The 20,289-nt window shown below is 48.1% G+C and overlaps 1 protein-coding gene across 1 annotated transcript in view; it reads right to left on the bottom strand.

Moving 5' to 3' along the window:
* Positions 1 to 20,289, bottom strand: part of C8H6orf132 (chromosome 8 C6orf132 homolog) — a 151,558-nt gene that overhangs the window by 11,030 nt on the left and 120,239 nt on the right. The window lies entirely within an intron of this gene.

Here is a 20,289-nt window from a genome sequence, read left to right as displayed (position 1 = left end):
AAGACCTGCTCCTTTGCATCTGGACATAACATCATGTCAAACAACCCTTGGTGAAACCACCCGTAGATATTCAACCCTTGTATGGCCACATATATTTTATCATGTATACACCTGTTTTTGAACTCCATGACATCTTCAAAGTACCCTAGGAGGTCGATTTTAAGTCCCTCGCAGGACACTGTGGCACGATCTGGGCGGTAACGGTCTATCGCCCCAATTTGCTTTAAAGAGTGACTCAGTAATCATGGTGATGCGTGCACCTGAATCCACAAGAAGGCGTAACTTCTTTTCGCCAACTATTATGATTGCATAGGGTTCTACACATTCATAGGGATCACCTGTTCTGATATCACTGTCCTTTACTACGAGAATCATATCTTTCAATTCTTCCGAGGTATCTTCATTTTCACTGTCACTGGGGTCCTTGACACAACCTATCTGTACATTTTCTCTTTTGTGTCCCTGACATACTTTGGCAAAATGGCCAACTTTACCACAAGACCGACATCACATTTTTAGCTGGACATGGCCTTTCCATTTTTTGTATGAATGGAATTACCACACCTAAAACAAATGTCAGTTCTTCTACAAAAAAAAAAACTGCTTTGTGGAGTATCTTTTCTCGTCTTGTAATTGGTAAGACGTACTGGAGTAACCAGTTCGGCTGTCTTGTTTGCAAGTTCCTTCATTCATGCTTGTGAGGTTTCAATACTTTTTGCAATCCAAATGGACTCTTCAAGAGAGGGGTTTTCCAACCACAGGAGCTTTTGCCTAATAGCTCTGTCAGAACATTGACTTATAAACTGGTCGCAAACTAACTGCTCTCTGAAGTTTTCGAATTCACAATCAGCAGTCATTTTCCTAAGGGCAGTGATGTATGTGTCTACAGCTTCATCGTTCTTTTGCACACGTTTGAAGAATTTGTGTCTTAACACAACAACGCTAGGTTGGACCTCATATCTTTTTGCTGATTTTCTAATGGTGCTCTGATTTTCGTCTGGTTCTTCATTTACTTCTGCATCAGCCTCTGGTACGTGCTTGAGGTTAGCCCTACCTTCAGAACCTAGTGAATGTAAAAGTAAAAACTTTTACATTCACTAGGTTTTTCTGGTCTGAACCTGTGTGCACCAATCACCCCTAAATAGGTCTCAAATGCATCAAACCAATGTCGCCATTTTATTGGCGGTTCACCTGGCGAGTCTAAAAATGGAGGCAGAGGGTGAACTGCCTGCATGGTGATGAGCGAGAAAAATAATTTAAAAAAAATAATCAGTACTACACGGACAATATATATGGGTGAATTAAAGAAGATGTCTCTTGAACCAAGTAACATGCAATGGATTTGTTGAATAACACCAGGGATGAAGGAATCCTTTGGAATTGTTTAAAAACGAACAGGTGTGCGTGTCACCGGGTAAGCAAGTGCGCGCTTATTTTTCATTAGAGGATAAACAAAGGTGTGCATATCACAGAGTAGCAGGAATCCTATAGAAATGTATATAAATGAACAGGTGTGCGTGTCACCGTGTAAGCTAGTGCACGCTTATTATCCATAAGTGGATAATCAAAGATGCGCATGTCACGTTGCAATACGCGCACTGTGGGACAGTACCTGATGGACCAACACGTCGCATAGATTGTTGCAGTTGACTGAAGAGAGGTTGAGCCCAAGTGCTTTGTTGAAAATTCGTCTTCGGTGTAGCAGCGGGTCACGGTGCAACGCGAATACAACCGCGGTAGGCTGTTGATGCTGACAGGCGTGCTTACAAAACTGTACGCTGACTTGTCTCGCCGTTTGCCTGGTTTGCGTCTGCTCCCGCTGAAGACGGAAGAAGCTCACTGGAATGATGCGTCATGGACAGACAGCTCACATAGGGTGCAGCTCTCCTACCAACATAAGATAAGTCAGGTGCAGGTGCAGCTCTAGAGTACTTTTCCGGGTGATGTCCTGTCAGACGCGATGTAGTAGTTCTCCGATTGTGTGTTGTAGGCAGTACGCTGCAGAGTTTCCTCCAAGGCACAGTTCAATTTTTTTCTCTTTGAGCTTGCGGTGAACCAAATTTCCTCAGAATGACTCGCTTCTTGGTAATTTTAATTTACAACCGCAGCTCCAGTTGTAGAAGGCACTTTGTCTGCCAGGACACAGTTAGTGCCTGAAGTCTCATAGTTCCGTTTTTTCCCCTCGGTGAATGTAAGGCTGCCCGGGGGGGGGGTTGCGTAGCAGCCTGCCCCTTAGAGGGCGGCCGCCTTAGTGCCACTGGAAGGCACAGGGGTGGGAGGTCGAGTCCCTGGGCTAGTCCAGGGGAGACCCCAGCAGATAGCTGCTTCCGGCGAGGGTGGGGAGGAGACAGGGGTACATATACTGTCTCCGCCCCCTCCCCCTCCTCGTCCTCTTGTCCGCTCGTTCGCCTTGCCCGCCACTCCGCTTACCCGGCGTCCGGAGGGACAAAGGGGGGGCCAGGTCTTCTAACAGTTTTACTTTGTGTTGCAGGAGGAGTTACAGGGCGATCCAGGGTCTGCACATACCAAGGGGTACATCATGCAGCAGCACCGCGGGGTGCTAAGCCAGGACACCCAGGGATGTTTTACTGTTGTCCCCTGGAAGAACGACGGCGCCCCGTTAGCCGACAGGCGGTTGTGGGTCTGAGCAACCGGGGGCTGCCATGTATGCTCCGCCCACCCATCACGGGGGGGCGTGTGAAGCAAGTGGACTGGGGGTCCACGGATGGGAGGGGTGGCCCCTCCCAATATTTGGTATACACCATTTGGCGTTGTCATGGTGACTCTAGGCTTATCAGACGGGCAGGCGGCATAGGGCCTGGCCTGCCCTGGGATTGCCCGTAAGATAACCCACCATGTTTGCATATTGGTTATGCTAATAAACCTGCAGCAATATTTCTCCACTTACAATAGTGTTGTGTGGTTTATTTATGTACTTATGTGTTTTGTGATAACTGTTGCCGATATTGGCACTATAAGCAGTATCCTGGATTACGGTGTGGGTGCTGTGTGGGAACTTACTCTTCAATCTCGTCGCCACGAAGAATGTAATGACGAGGGAGACGTCAAGCTGTTAAGGTAAGATTTATTCACAAATGCAAGTTCCCACAGACAGAGCGGAGGGTGCGTGCAAGCACCGCACTGGCTTGAATCACCTGTTGCCTCAACAGTAAATCACACACCAGCCGTCAACAAAGGGAATGGCCAACGGGCAGCGCAGGCAGAATCCAGAGAGGTGTCCACACGCGAGAGGCACAAATACTACAGAGTTCATCCCACGGAAACTGTGACACTCGCAGGATACGCGCTCCCAGTGATGCAGCTCAGGTTTTTTCTGCGAGTATCCTGCTTGTCACAAGTTTCAATGTCGGCCAGAGAGAGTGCTTAGAGTTTTTTTTTTATAGATCTATTTCTAGTTGTTTAAAACGTGTGAACCTAATTGCAAAGAACGGCGAAAGGTTTTACATCATCCGGGGAATTTCAAATTTGCACAAGGCCCACTACTCTGTGCCTGGAGTTTTGTTAAAACCAGATCACACAAACACAGACTATGACGAAGAGGTGTCAGAGAGCACCATGTTAGAGGGGCTTTACCAGAGCGCACAAAGTACGGTCAGATTTAGCATCACGCATTCAAGCATTAGGCGTCTTGAATGTTTGAATCACAGGGAGCCACGCTGACTTGCCTAAGATCACACAAAGCGCGGAAAACAAAAAACGGGTGCCGAGGTCCACGTTCAAAATGGGTGGATTTGCAAATGGTGATAATGTATTTAGAATTACAGCTCTTTGCTCCACTTTCCAGGAATAGAAAAATGTGACTATCTGTATCGGCACTAATTATTTTTATGAACACAAATACCTGAATTAAATGCACGTTTGCCAAACACGGCTGCGATTGACTTGCTGAGAAGACACAGCCAAGAAGGTAGAGACACGGAGGGCTCCGAGGATGTTCATTTATTTCCACTTTGAAACAGAGAGAAATGGGTGGAAGTGAGAAAGAGGTACACTTTTGTCTTGCCTTTGCACCTGACGAACAGGGAACCACGGTGTTTCCACTGGTCTTCCCTTCGTGTGATAGAAAATACATCTAGATTGTGTCACGGTGAGCCTTTCAGTAGCCAATGACATCTTATTAATGTAACAGTTTGATGCAGCGCATGCGCACCGAGTGAAAAGGTATAGTTATGCTTTTCAAAAAACCGTAACCACGACACAGGGTCTTAGAATGAACTAAAGAAACACGAGAGAAGTGCTTTAAATGCAAATAAATAAGTGCCGGTACTCACCAAATTGAGTTGTGGGCTAGCAGGCGGGGCTAGGGGCTGGCAGGGCAAAGGGGTGGGGCTATGGATAGCACTAAGGGACCGGGCCAGAGGCACACGTTTAATTTGATTGAGATTTAATTGGGGTGCAGATATGCACACTGCAGAGAACACTCAATCAGGCAGGAACACACAGAGGGACTCGTGCATGCAGGGAGGGTATTTAGTTCATGTGCACCCACATTAAACTGTGCTAAAAGCAACAATTACCTCGAACGAGTGGATGAGCGTGGAGGGCTGGTCATTAATGAAAATCATTGATAAAACCTCATGACCGAATGCAACTCTTCATTTAAGACTTAGTTTCATTGGCGCTTTATGTTAGAAATTGTTTCAAAGGCACTAAGAAAAAAGTTCACAAACATTTATTTTCTAATGTCATAAATATTTTACTTTTAATTGAATGTAAAACCCTTCCTAAATAGTTTCCAGTGTAATAGCGCCTTGGGCCTCACAAGCACTGGGAAAGTGCTATAGAAATCAAAAATACATTACACAATATCACTAACTTTCTTGTTCAATTACATTTTAAAGGAAAGGTATGTATATTATTTCTCCTTTGTATGAATTAAGCTCTGACAAGGTACAGCTGCAGTGTGTTCATCAGTGGGGAGAGGGGTGAGATGCACATTGGGCCTCTCGACTGTCCCCAATCAAGTCTTTTACGCCTTGCAGATGGCTTGAAGAGAGCTGGACTGCAGGGGGCACAAAAAGAAATGTAAAGACAAAAACAGAGCTTCATCCACTTTTCGAAGGCGTTTGGATGGCCAACAAAGCACAGTAGCCCGGCGTGCAGGTGTGCCCAGGAGGCTGCAGCAGCCCGGGCTAGAGAGCACGACGGAGAGAGGGGGGCGTGGCTCAATTAGCAGTTGGTAGGGGGAGATTAGCACTCCGAGGGCTTTACAACAAGCATTTGCAATGCAATAGGTCTCACATTAGGAAAGTTTGAGCTTTTTGTATTGTAAATTGACTAATTTTTTATTTATGTGTTGGTATTGAAAATATTGAAATTACTAGCTTTCTCATGTACAATGTCAATAGTTGTAACTGTTGCAAATGTGACACCTATAGCATTTGTAATGCAATATGTGTTGTATTTACGTGACTTAGATGTATTGATATTACAAATAACAATGGCTTTTAATTTTTGCAAATAATTAATACTTAAATAAAAGTTAATGTAAATTATAATGGCAATCGTTTAAACTTTTGTTAATAACTCTTGTGAAGATTATGTTTAGTGTATTTAATTGCGCCTAAAATCCAAGAACAGAAGTTAAATATTATCATTTTTTGTGCCATTTGTAATAATGCCTAAATATTGAGAGAACATATTAGAGCCAGTTGTTGTTGAATGGTTGTACAGATTGATACTGTGGTGGCGGTGAGTGATGTTGTGGTGGTGTCGAGTGATGCTGTGGCGTTAATTGATGCTGTGGTAGCGCATAGTGATGTAGTGGTGCCCTTGAGTGATGCTGTGGTGGTGCGAAGTGATGCTGTGGTGATGCGATAGAGTGCAATTGTCCGATAGATAGATAGATAAGATAGATAGATAAGATAGATAGAGAGTGAGGGCGATAGAGTGTAATTATGTAGAATATAATTATGTGGCACTGAGTGGTTTTGTGTGGATTGTATGTTGATTTTAGTGGTGTGTAATTATGTGGCATTGAGTGTTATTTTGAGTGTATCTTGCATTGTTTGCATTGTAATTAATTGGCACTGAGTTATTTGGAGTGCATGTGGCATTGAGTGTAGTGTAATTATGTGGTGTGTAATTATGTGTCGCTGAGTGGTATTTGAAGTGTATGTGGCATTGAGCGCTGTGTAATTATGTGGTGTGTAACTATGAGGCACTGATTGTTTTTTGGAGTGTCTGTTGTATTGAGTGCATTGTAGTTATGTGGCATGTAATTATGTGGCTCCGAGTGGCATTCGGAGTGTATGTTGCCTTGCCTTGTATTTCTATGGTTCCTTAAACCCTTAGAGGCAATTCTTTTATTTTAACTAAAAGGATGGTAGTTAAATGGTGTTTACGACAGGATGGTCGTTAAATGGTGGCTACAGAGAAGCTGTGTGCTGAAAGGCAAAGAGAACACGGGCATGAAAGTGAAAGCGAGGATGAAAATGGAATGAGTGTGGCAGGATGTTAGTTAAATGGTGGTTACGGGGAAGCTGAGTGCTGAAAGGCAAAGAGAACACGGGCCAAAGCTGGAAGAAAACACGAGATGCGAGAGGCATGTGTGTGTGGCAAACACTGGTGGGGCTCAGAGCATTCTGTTGCTGCCTTGATGCCTGTGTGTGTGAGCAGTGGGGCTGTGTGTGTGTGAAGTGCCTAAAGTTGCAAGAAAACATATGGTTATTTAAATCCTTAGACGCAGAATTAATGGAGCTAATGTTATCGACCTTGGAAGGATAAAAAGGGAATGAGCGCGGCATATGTTAACCTTGTAAGCGCAGAGAGCGTGCAGGGCAAACTTATTATTTTGGTTGTTTGAGACTCAGATCTGGGCAAAGCTGCAAGAAAACACGGAGGGGGGAGGGCGGGCTGTGTGCTGAAAGGCAAAGAGAACACGGGCATGAAAGTGAAATCGATGGAAGGCAATGCGTCCGTGAGACTAGCCCTGTGGTGGGGGAGGGACAGTTGTGAGAGGCGCCATGAGGAAACAATCTCTCGGCATGCTGTGGCGGGGGAGCGGACCCTTTGAAGTATGATGCCAAGGCTGTGGCTACACGTGCACGCGCCAGTGGGCTGAAGCGCTTCCCCAAACTAATTGCATGGCGGCACGATGCACGTGATTGTGCGCATGCTCGCCATGCAATCCACTTTTGGGAGCACTTTGAAATGCTCCTCTTACTAGAGTCTCGCATAGCGATTGCGTAAACGCAATAGCTAGGCGAGACCTAAAAACGGACCAACACGTCAGCTGTGTGTCACGCTTCTGTTTTTTAAATGCCAAAATTGCACAGAGTTGGCTTGCTGCCCGATGAGTACCGGTACTCTCTTTGGACAAGAAGAAGTTCCAGTACTCAAGGGCAGAAAATTTAGAAGTGCCGGTACTCAGTACCGGTAAGTACCAGCCCATTTAAAGCACTGCACGAGAGGAAGTAAAACAAGCATATACAATGCAATGGGTCTCGCATTTGCGAGAGTTTAAGCTATTGGCATTGTAAATGACAATGCCTCATTTATCTGTTTAAAAAACCAATACGTAGATAAAAGACATTATGATTTACAATTCCAATAGCTCAAGCTCTCGCAAATGTGCAACCTATTGCATTGCAAATGCTTGTTTTTCTCTGTCAGTCATTTCCCCCTGAACCATAAGACGTCAGTGTATTGACCTATCTGCTGTAATCTGTACTCAGACTGGATTGAAAATAGAGGAAAGCCATCCTCGTGATAAGGGACATACAGAGCTAACCTTAGGGGCTAACTGAATACAACCATAACGAGCGCCTCCTCTATATCGCTTCTAAGAGATGTGTGCCAAGAAAAGAGCTCCTCTCTGGCCACTCATCCATGCAACTCCCAAATAGGACCACAAGAAAAGCAGAACCTCACCAAGCAAGCACTCCCAACACTGTAGCGGTCTACCTTTCCAAAGATGCACTTTGGTGCTCTGCCATGGGATATGCAATGCGAACTAAAGGCCCCAATACAAAACAGTGCAAAACTACTAAATTGCTATCATTTAATGCCTAAAATTAACAATTCAATTCAAAGTAGTTTAGAGATTATTATTCTCCACAGTGCTTTATCATCTGTCTCTTGTCCATTTGTGCCCCTCCCTCTTAAGCCAGGCCCACTGCAATCTCCTTTACAGTGCTACCATCATAGCGTACTCCTGTGGACGCCTGAGCAGCTGGTTCTGAGCAGTAGTGTCCTGTGGTCAGATATATGCAGTGCTGTGATGTGTGCACCTACTTCTTCTATTTGGTAGCTTCAGCACCGATTATAGGTGTTTTTAATAAAAGAAATACAAATTTTGTAGGAAAAGCTGGGCTCCCTAGAGGATGGGGTGGGAAAGGGTGATCAGTCATTACCCTTAGAGGTGAGAGGACCAGTGAAAATAGAGTGCGAGGGGGGTACTAGGTTATCAGTCTGCACTCTGGGTTCGTAGCTGTGTGGGGGGAGGGCGCAGCTCAGTGGTGGAGGAAGGACAGATAGGGTGCAGGGAGAGAGAATGGATGTAGTTGGAGACTGCAGGACAGCAAGGTGCAGGGCAGAGAAGCAATCACGCAGAGGGCAGGGGACTATGTGCGAAAGTGAGTGCTCTGTGCAGTGGGGAGTGCGCGGCAGATAGGGGTGTGGCGTCATGGCGGATGCAGGCCTGTGAGAGTGTGCTGTGTGCATTAATGGTGGCTGGCCCTTCCCAAGGCAGGCCTCTTCCCCCTGCAGCACTAACTCCCGTTGAAACACTAGCTGGAAACTGCTGAGCCCTCCTTTCTTATTTTCCTGGCGGACACTTCCTGGTCTCACATCAGCGGGTTTTGAGTATGTATGTTTTGGTCAGTCGGTGATATACCGGCTTACCAAATTCACTAGCTCTGGCTTTTGTATAGTGCAAGCACGCATTCACACATCTATGCAAATACTGACACCAATGACAAATAAACGCACTTTTGCAGACAGACACCCACACCAGCTCGTACCGACCAACATAGTTACAGGCAGCCAGGGCGCACGTCAGAGGGCTGCAGTCTTGCATTTGCTAAACAGGCATAAGATACCAATACACAGAGGCACGCGTGCACACACTCACACACGATGGTAGCAAACAAGCAGACACCAATATATCACAGTGAATGGTCAGAGAGGAGAGAAATAGCAAAACAGCTGGAGGTGTCACGGAAAGACTCTTTTCGCAGGCAGGCCCTGCTCACCCAGGGCTAACTGAGCACTTCCAGACATGGGGCACATCACTGGACTGGCACATTACTGGCATATGGGGCAGTTTCCTTGTATTACAACTTGAGGGCTTTGTGGGTTGGCGATGTGATTCTTCTATGGGCTCTGTTAGAATTGGGAATCTCTGGTTGGCACAGGTATGCACTTGTGACAAGCAGGGACTCTTACTTCTAAGTCAGGATAAGGGGATCACCCTTTCAAATAACCCCTGTTCACCCTTTAGGTAGTGTGGCGCAAGCAGTCAAGACTATTCTCAGGGCGTCATAGGTTAAGCATTTGTGAACACATACAGTAATACAATGACACACCACAAATGGACACCAGTCAAGGTTGTATCAAAAATATGTTTCTTATATAAGGCTTAGCACAAGACCAGAATAACGAATAAGATGACCACAGTATTATTTCAAAGTTCAATGTTCTTGTAGAAAGGCTTAAAATACAAAAATAGGCTTCTTTTAGTCAATTATGCTTCTTTTCAGGCTCTGTACGGTTCGTAACTGGATGTGCGACTCGTTAGCATTAAAAACAAGGAAAGTTCGAGTCAAACAATCGTTGCGGACTCCGGGGTCCGTGACGTGCACGCGGTGGTGCGAACAGAACAAAGTACCTTAAGTTCGTGGGGTCCGCGACGGACAGTGCAGGACAAGTTGATGGGTTCGGGTCGTAGTTCGGCAGCGTATTCAGATGCTGGTCAGGTCGCGGCGTCGGGACGCGGCGTTGGTACGGGACCTTCAGGGATACGTGGGTATGGCCCAGATCGACGCCGCGTTGGTACGGGACCTTCAGGGATACGTGGGTATGGCCCGGATCAGCTTGCAGAGTCCATGGCGTTCGGCGTTCGAGCCGTTCCTTCGGTGCGGATAGGTGGCGACACTTCTCGGTGCCGTACAGCGTACGGGGAGGATCGGTGTGATGCGGCGTCTCGGCTCCGAGTACGGCACGGGCAGTACGTTAGCAGCGTATGGACCGTACCTGCGAGACAGCGAAGCTTGGGTCCGGCGTACAGGATTAGGCAGCCAGGGTTGTACGTCTCGAATCGGCAGGGAAGGTTAGGTGCGATGCGGCCGGGAGGGATACGGCGCGTACCAACGCTTTTGGATCAGCGTAGATGCACGGTGCCGGGCGGCAAAGACACGGCTTCGCGACGGATGGGGTACGAGTCGTACTGGGGCCAAATCCAGCGGGAAACAAGCAAAAATTGTCCAGGCAACTCAGTTTTGGAAGGCAGATGTGTCCAATGGTCCTGGGACTCAGTTCAGGGGGCAAGCTCTTCTTCCAAGCCCTTGGAGATAGTTGAAAACAAAGTGCAAAGTCTCTCTTAGTCTTTTCCTCTCCTTTCTCAGCAAGGCACCAACTGCAGGCCAATCCCCCAGGTCAGGGAAAGTTACTCCTCCTTCAGCTTCTTCCAGGTCCTTCTGGTCAGGCAGAGTTTCTTCGTGGTTCAATCAGGATCCGATTTCTTAGGAGCAGGGCTCCTACATTTATACCAAGTTTCTTTTGTCTTTACAGGCCAGGGGGGCCTTTGCATAATCCCAGTCCAGTTCTATTCAGTGAGGAGCACTTTGTTGTTGGGACTCTGGCTTCTTCTTTCAGCAGGTAGGGCAGAGACATCAGACGCTCCCCAGGGGGTGGAGCCAGCATTGTGGTGGCAGAGCACTGCCCTATTCAGAGTCAAGGTGCACTCCTCCCACCCATCCTGGTGTAATCTCTCTATTAACCACCTGGTAGCCCCGGCCTGTCTCCTGGAACTTCCCAGCCCTGTCACTCAAGCTACACACAAAGAAGATAGCCCCTCCCAGCAGAGGCGGACTGAAATGGTTAGGCACGCAAAGGCTAACTTTCTAAAAGTAGCATTTGCAAACCCAGGATATTAAAATAACCTTTACTAAAAGATGTATTTTATTATTCTGAGTTCAGGCATACTAAACATGAATTTCTACCATGCTTCCTGAGCCGGCTAGGATTATAGAGTGTTATAATCTAGCAGCCCATTCTGGCCTATGGAGAGCAGGTAGCCTTACAATAGTGAAAAACGAAAATGGCTGTAATTCACTACTAGGACATGCCACACACTTCAGGGCATGTCCTACCTTATCCTTACAATGCACCCTGCCCTAGGGCCTACCATAGGGGTGACTAACATGAAGGTAAAGGGAAGGTTTAGGGACTGGCAAGTGGGGACACTTGCCCAGTCAGCATAACAGTACCAGACTGCATGCAGGTTCTGCAATGGCAGACCTTAGACACATTTTACCCCGCTGCTTCTGTGGGTGGAACAACCAGTGCTGCAAGCCCACTAGCAGCATTTGGATATACAAGCCCTTGGCACCCCTGGTGCACTCTACTAGGGACTGATTGTAAACCAAATAAGCCAAACATGGAAGCCAATTCACATGATACATTTTCCCATAGGGAGCACTTGCACTGTGGCACTGGATGGCAATGGCACAGTGCCCTGAGCAGCTAACACCAGCACAAAAATACATTGAGGCACAGACAAAAATGGAAGGGTGACCCACGCCAATGGTGCCAGGTCTAACACGTGTCCCCTCCAGCTGAAATGTGGGGAGAACTACCCTACCCCAGGGAGTTCTCATCACTAAGGCGGAAAAATCTGGAAAGACCATCAGCGTTGGCGTGGTCTGTACCGGGGCGATGTTCCACCGTGAAATCCATCCCCTGTAGGAAAATGGACCACCTCAACAACTTAGGATTCTCACCCCTCATCTGCATCAACCATCTGAGGGGCCTGTGGTCTGTTTGAACCCGGAAGTGAGACCCAAACAAGTAGGGTCTTAGCTTCTTCAATGCCCAGACCACAGCAAATGCTTCTCGCTCAATCGCACTCCACTTTTGTTCCCGGGGAAGTAACCTCCTACTAATAAAGGCTACGGGTTGGTCAAAGCCCTCCTCAGTGATCTGTGAGAGAACAGCCCCTACACCATGCTCTGATGCATCTGTCTGCACAAGGAATTCTTTGGAGAAGTCAGGAGCCAGGAGCACGGGCGCCGTGCACATGTCAGTCCATATCACTTTTCTGGGCTGCTTCTTCGAAGTTATCTCTGTCAAGGGGGCAACGATTCTGCCATACCCCTTGACAAACCTACTGTAGTACCCTGTGAGTCCTAAAAAGGCCCTCCCCTCCGTCTGGGTCCTTGGGGACTCCCAAACCAGGATGGTTTCAATCTTGGGTTGTAGGGGCGCCACCTGGCCGCTCCCTACTTGGTGTCCCAAGTACACCACAGAACCCTGCCCGATCTGACACTTGCTTGCCTTGATCATGAGGCCTGCCTTGCGCAGTGCCATCAACACTTCCCAGAGATGTTGCAGGTGTTCTTTCCATGTGCCACTGAACACTGCAATGTCATCCAGGTATGCGGCGCTGAACTCGGTCATCCCAGCCAACACCTGGTTGACCAACCTCTGGAAAGTGGCAGGGGCATTCTTCATCCCAAATGGCATAACCCGGAACTGCCCATCTGGTGTGGAGAATGCGGACCTCTCTTTGGCCCCATCAGTCAAGGCGATCTGCCAGTACCCAGACGTTAAATCAAAAGTGCTGAGGTACCGTGCAGCCCCTAACCGATCGATGAGCTCATCAGCTCTGGGGATGGGGTGCGCGTCAGTCTTCGTGACCGAATTGAGTCCTCTGTAGTCCACACAGAACCGGAGTTCGGGTGTGGCACCCGGCGAGGCAGCCTTTGGGACCAAGACCACTGGGCTGGCCCAAGGACTGCTGGAGGACTCAACCACCCCTAGAGCAAGCATCTTTGAGACCTCCTCCTTGATGCAAGCTCTGACCCTGTCAGTTACCCTGTAAGCCTTGTGCTTCACAGGTAAGCTGTCTCCTGTATCCACATCATGGACGCACCAATCTGTGATACCAGGAACCAGGGAGAACAGGTCAGGAAACTGCCCCAGCAGCTGGCGGCAGTCATCCTGTTGCTCAGGGGTCAGGGTGGGTGAGAGGTTAACTCCATTCACTGACCAGTCTCGCTCTGAGGCTACCAGTATGTCAGGAAGAGGCTCAGACTCCTCCTCCGTCCCATCATCTGTGGCCAAGAGCATGCCCACTTTGGACCTCTCCAAGTGGGGCTTCAGTCGATTGACATGGAGGACCCTCAAGGGGTTCCTCGGAGACTGCAAGTCCACCAAGTAGGGGACAGAACTCTTGCGCTCCACAATCTGAAAGGATCCTGTCCACTTGTCCTGGAATGCACAAGGCTCCACAGGGGCCAGGACCCATACCTTTTGACCAGGTTGAAGCTCAACCAGAGTGGCATTCTGGTCGTACCACCGCTTCATTTCCTCCTGGCTGGCTTCCAGGTTTGCCTCAGCAAGTTGCCTGAAACGCCTAGTCTGGTTCCGGAAAGCCAGTATGTAACTGTATACATTCTGGGGAGGTTTCCTGGGAGATTGCTCCCAGCCTTCCTTGACCAGACTAAGAGGTCCTCGTACTGGGTGGCCATACAAAAGCTCAAAGGGACTGTACCCCAGAGACTTTTGTGGCACCTCACGGTACGCAAAGAGAAGGCATGGTAAGAGGACGTCCCACTCACGCCTCATGGGTTCCTCAAGACCCATAATCATGCCCTTTAGGGTTCGGTTGAAGGAGCTCAACCAACCCGTTTCCTTGGGGATGGTAAGGGGTGGTGAACTTGTATGTCACACCACACTCTTGCCAAAGGGATTTCATATATTTCGATATGAAATTGGTCCCCCTGTCAGACACCACCTCTAGAGGGAATCCTACTCGTGAGAAAATTCCCATCAGTGCCCATCCCACCACGGGGGCCGTCACTGTCCTCAGAGGGATGGCTTCAGGGTACCGGGTGACATGGTCCAACAAGACCAGGATAAACCTGTTGCCCATGGCTGTCTTGGGGTCCAGTGGCCCCACAATGTCAATCCCCACTCGCTGGAATGGGGTACTGACCACAGGGAAAGGTTGGAGTGGAGCCCTCAGCTTCCTTCCACTCTTACCACTTGCCTGGCAAGTCTGGCATGTCCTGCAGTGAGTGTCAGAACTCCTGCGCATTTGAGGCCAATAAAAGTGGGTGACAAGCCTTTCGAAGGTCTTGTCCTGCCCCAAATGCCCTGCTAACGGAACGTCGTGAGCCAGCCCCAGTAGGAAGGCTCAGAACTTCTGGGGTACCACCAGCGCACGGGCTGACCCAGGTTCAGCAACCTTAGGCTCTGAGTACAGGAGGTCATTCTCCCAGTAGATTAAGTGAGTACCGGACTGATCACCATTGGCCTGGGCTGCAGCCTGCTGCCGCATACCCACTAGAGAGGGGCACTCCTTCTGCTCCCTGCAGAATTCCTCCCTGGTGGGGCCTCCTTCTTGCTGCCAATGGGTCAGCTCAGGCAGGTCCCCCAGTTTGGCTATCTGTTCCCCGGTAGGCTCCAGGGCATCCCCCTCAAGGTCTGCTTCCTCCTGGGCCGTGGGAACTTTAGGAGACGGTTTCCCGTGCCTCCTGCGCCCTCTCCCTAAGGCCGGTTCCTGGGCCTCTCCTTCAGGCTCCAGGGTCCCTTCAACACCCCTACTGGCTGCCATCGACCGGGTGGTCACGCATGCCCAATCAGGTAAACCCACCATCCGCAAGTGAGTCGTCTTCTCCACCTTTTCCCAAGGGGAGCTCTCCAAATCATTACCTGAGAGACAATCAACAGGCATGGCCGCTCTATCAGCCACTTGCAGAGTACCAGAGACCCCCCCGCCCCCCACTCAAAGCGAACCTGAGCCATTGGACACGGACTCTCTGTGTTGTCGGCGTTGACAACACGGCAGAATGCGTGTGGGACAACCTGCTCTTGAGGCACCAGGTGTTGCTTGACAGCAGTCACACTGACTCCTGTATCTTTAAGAGCCCCCACCCTTCGGCCATTGATGGTCACCCACTGCCCATACTTTTGAGTATTGGGGGGCAGTTGGGCCTCAGCGACCATCTCACTGTCTCCTAATGAGACTAGGGTCATCTGTACGGGAACCCCCTCCCCTTGGACATCTACCTCCCTCCCAAAGGCTACACTAGACACCTGCTTGGGGGTGGAGCACCAGGGGGTGCTGGTTTACCAAACATGGGGCACTTGGGATCCATGGAATAGTGCCCCAGGTTGTTACACTTGTAACATCTGGGGGTCCCCTCTTTGAACAGGGTTACCTGTCAGGGCCCTGGTCTGCTTCGAGGGTGGGGGTGGCTAAGAACCTTTCCCTTGGTTCCCCTGGGAATTACTTTGGGGCCCTCTGTAGAACTCCCTCTGTTTACCCTTGTCCCCCCCACTCTTCTGCTGGGGACCCTGACCACCTTTGGCGGGGCCTCCCACGGGACCCTTGTGGACCCTGGTGCTGATCCAGCGGTCCTCCTCCTCAGCAATCTTCCTAGGGTTAGTCAGCTTGCTATCGATCAGGTGCTGGCGTAGCTCAGAAAAACAATTATCAGACAAGTGCTCCCATGCAATTAGATCAAACAGCCCTTGGTAATCATTTACTTTGCTACCCTTCACCCAACCATCTAGCGCTCTGGAAAAAAAAGTCACATATTCTACATAAGTGGTACCAGGTTTCTTGGTGCATTCCCTAAATCTTTGCCTGTACAATTCAGGAGTTAACCCATACCTTGTCATCAGAGCTTCCTTCATGTGCGGATAGGATGTGGTGACATCAGAGGGGAGATCCAGCAGTGTGTCCCGCCCCTCACTCAGGAACCTTCCCCACAACCCTGCTCCCCAATCTCTCTCAGGGACCCGGTGGGAGGACATGGCTACTTCATAGGCCCTGAACCACTGCCCAATATCATCCTGTTTATAATACTCTTTCACCACATCTTTAGGAATATGCACACTTGACTCTGTTGAATTGCTGCCACCAGAGGGAGAGCGGTCTAAACTCTTGGCCTTGAGATCCAACTCCCTCATTTTCACCTCTTGCTCCATGGCCAGCCTTTGTCTTTCCATTTGAAGTTTTGCCATCTCCACTTCATGTGCTCTTGCAGCACTCCTGTCGGCCATCTCCTCTGGCGACAGGCCTCTGACAGGCTCAGAAGCACCTTCTGGGGGTATCACCTCCAGCGCATTCTCTGGGAACTTTGATTCGTACCAGGCCCTCAGCGCCTTGGTATACTGCTCCTTGTTTTTCAATCCAGTTTGGTTAATTCTGTACTTTGAGAGGTATCCTTTCAAGACTTCACTTGTGCACTTCAGCAGTGCCCTCTCCTCCCAATCTATGTCATCAACTCCAGAGAATATAGAGGACGCTCCGCCTCCATTGACTGAGCTAGGCATGGTTCCTTAAAGTGGAGATTCTTCAGCAAAACAAAAATCAAACCTGTGTGGCTGCGTTATCGGTCTGAACTCACTACGTGGCGTTCACTCAATCACTGTACATGAATCGCAAATTCAAATCCTCACCGCTGACCACCAATGTTAGAATTAGGAATCTCTGGTTGGAACAGGTATGCACTTGTGACAAGCAGGGACTCTTACTTCTAAGTCAGGATAGGGGGATCACCCTTTCAAATAACCCCTGCTCACCCTTTAGGTAGTGTGGCGCAAGCAGTCAAGACTATTTTCAGGGCGTCATAGGTTAAGCATTTGTGAACACATACAGTAATACAATGACACACCACAAATGGACACCAGTCAAGGTTGTATCAAAAATAGGTTTCTTTATATAAGGCTTAGCACAAGACCAGAATAACGAATAAAATGACCACAGTATTATTTCAAAGTTCAATGTTCTTGTAGAAAGGCTTACAATACAAAAATAGGTTTCTTTCAGTCAATTATGCTTCTTTTCAGGCTCTGTACGGTTCGTACCTGGATGTGCGACTCGTTAGCATTAAAAACAAGGAAAGTACAAGTCAAACAAACGTTGCGGACTCCGGGGTCCGTGACGTGCACGCGGTGGTGCGAACAGAACAAAGTACCTTAAGATCGTGGGGTCCGCGACGGACAGTGCGGGACAAGTTGATGGGTCTGGGTCGTAGTTCGGCAGCGTATTCAGATGCTGGTCTGGTCGCGGCATCGGGACGCGGCGTTGGTACGGGACCTTCAGGGATACGTGCGGTTGGCCCGGATCAGCTTGCAGAGTCCGTGGCGTTCGGCGTTCGAGCAGTACCTTCGGTGCGGATAGGCGGCGACACTTCTCGGCGCCGTACAGCGTACGGGGAGGATCGGTGTGATGCGGCGTCTCGGCTCGGAGTACGGCACGGGCAGTTCGTTAGCAGCGTACGGACCGTACCCGCGGGACAGCGAAGCTTGGGTCCGGCGTACAGGATTAGGCAGCCAGGGTTGTACGTCTCGAATCGGCAGGGAAGGTTAGGTACGATGCGGCCGGGAGGGATACTGCGCGTACTAACGCTTTTGGATCAGCGTAGACGCACGGTGCCGGGCGGCAAAGACACGGCTTCGCGACGGATGGGGTACGAGTCGTACTGGGGCCAAATCCAGCGGGAAACAAGCAAAAATTGTCCAGGCAACTCAGTTTTGGAAGGCAGATGAGTCCAATGGTCCTGGGACTCAGTTCAGGGGGCAAGCTCTTCTTCCAAGCCCTTGGAGATAGTTGAAAACAAAGTGCAAAGTCTCTTAGTCTTTTCCTCTCCTTTCTCAGCAAGGCACCAACTGCAGGCCAATCCCCCAGGTCAGGGAAAGTTACTCCTCCTTCAGCTTCTTCCAGGTCCTTCTGGTCAGGCAGAGTTTCTTCGTGGTTCAATCAGGATCCGATTTCTTAGGAGCAGGGCTCCTACATTTATACCAAGTTTCTTTTGTCTTTACAGGCCAGGGGGGCCTTTGCATAATCCCAGTCCAGTTCTTTTCAGTGAGGAGCACTTTGTTGTTGGGACTCTGGCTTCTTCTTTCAGCAGGCAGGGCAGAGACATCAGACGCTCCCCAGGGGGTGGAGCCAGCATTGTAGTGGCAGAGCACTGCCCTATTCAGAGTCAAGGTGCACTCCTCCCACCCATCCTGGTGTAATCTTTCTATTCACCACCTGGCAGCCCCAGCCTGTCTCCTGGAACTTCCCAGCCCTGTCACTCAAGCTACACACAAAAAAGATAACCCTCCCAGCAGAGTGGGGAGGCAACGGAGGGTAAGTCAAGGTTGTGAGGTGAGAGGCAAGAGAAGGTAGGGAAGTAAAAGGAATGAGGAGGGGTTTGGGGATGAGGGAAGGATGGGTCAGGTAGAAAGGGAAGGGAAGCAGCAGGGAGAAGTGGGAAAGGACTCAGAGGAGGACAAGAAGGGGAGGATGGTAAGGACGTGGTGTGGGTGGAGAAGGGGAAGAAGAAAGATGGGCTACGAGAAAGGAGGAGAAGGGGGAAAAAGAGGGAAGGGGTGGAGGGTAGGCGACAAAAGGAAGGCAGAGAGGGAAGTCTGGAGTGTGTAAAGGGAAGAAAAGCACAAGTATTTAATTAAGCAGTTTAAGGGTGGAAAAAGTCGCGGTGTGGGTAAGAACATGTGTTACAACCGAGGCAATGGGTCAGATATAGTCGAAAGAGATAAAAGGTGATAATCCTAGTTTTAAGTGTGGAATGCTTCTCTGCAGGATGCTTTGTAATTCTTGAATCCACATTGGCGGATAGGGATTGATATGAACTTATTGGATAAATTAGTTTGAATTCATATATGGAAATGTATTTCTCAATTCAGTTCTCAAATCCAACGGCATAGAAACCACTACTTTTGTCAGCTTTTTACATATTATCCCATATTTTTCCAATCTAAATTTCACAAAAAGTAGTGATTATATTCACACCAACAAAGAAAATATTTCAAATTTGGTTTAACCTTCATTTTAAGTTTATAGCAATCATACTCAGAATGATTTGCTCTGGGCTTGAGCAAATAATCCTATACATATAATGGTAAAATGCAACTTTTGTGGCCATCTATAGCTACGGCTTCCCTAGAGCAATGTATACAAAATTTGTGGGAAATATAGGTGGCTAGATGTGTACTCTTGAACACTTCATGCAGACTAATCAAACTGGGCAAAAGTAATTAAAAATCAAAAACATTAGCTTTGTTAGATCAATTTAACCCAAAAAGGGAGCAACTGTTCCTCTCTCATATACTTCATATTAGCATTCCTTTGCAACACTCAACGACATCCATTGTCCAATTAACATATTTTGGTTTCCAACACCACCACAAAAGATGGGCATGTGTCTATCAACGGCGTCACCTCCAGTGATACACAATCTTCAGCATATTAGTGCGACTTTTAAAAAAGGACACAGTAAGAAATATCCAATTCCATGTATTAAGAGACTGACCATAATCTAAATTTAAATCAGCTATAAAATCTACTATGAAATATACACATTTCCACTGTTCTAATTCCAAAGATTTAACCTTTTCCAAGAGAAATGAACTTTCACATGGTTCTAGACACAACATCTTCATCTTGGGCTACTGAGGCGAAGGAAATGCTTAGCAGGTAGGCATTCCTGATTTCAATTGGCATACTTCATGGAAATGATGTAGGCTGTCTCTAGGCTTTTTTGCAAATCTAGAAAATGTGGCCCCATCTCACACTAAATCTTAAATGACTACCCGGGGTTCCTCTGCACTCTAGAGTAGAATTTAGATGGAATGCCTGGTTTGTATAGGCATTCATTATGCCGTCGTCATTTATCTGGCAAATATATTGGAAACCTCAGGTGTTATCAGAAAACTCAAAGTATTCCTAATCTATGGGTCTAGATGACCAAATGTAGGAAAAGGAAGCAAGAAACGGTTGATAACATTTGCATTTATAATTGATTCTGGGTATTACAATATGTCAACTTTTACTGTTAGAAAATGTGAATTTCTGGATTTGAAAATATCTGCCAAATAAATGAACATGGTCTAGGACTGAGACCCTAGAGACAGCAGATCTACAATCACCAATGAACTTCGAGTTATTGTGCCATCACTCTCTGTATCTGTTGATCTTACCTTAAATACAACACGCTCTCCACAAACATCTCCAATCCTAAAACAGAGCCTTATTTGCAGAATTCTGAGAGTAAAAGTGACTTCAGGTGACGAGTGATTGCACTATAA

This window comes from Triturus cristatus, chromosome 8 (assembly GCF_964204655.1).
Source record: "Triturus cristatus chromosome 8, aTriCri1.1, whole genome shotgun sequence".
Classification (NCBI taxonomy): domain Eukaryota; kingdom Metazoa; phylum Chordata; class Amphibia; order Caudata; family Salamandridae; genus Triturus; species Triturus cristatus.
The sequence above is the reverse complement of the archived record's forward strand: the minus strand, read 5'-3'. Positions and strand labels throughout refer to the sequence as shown.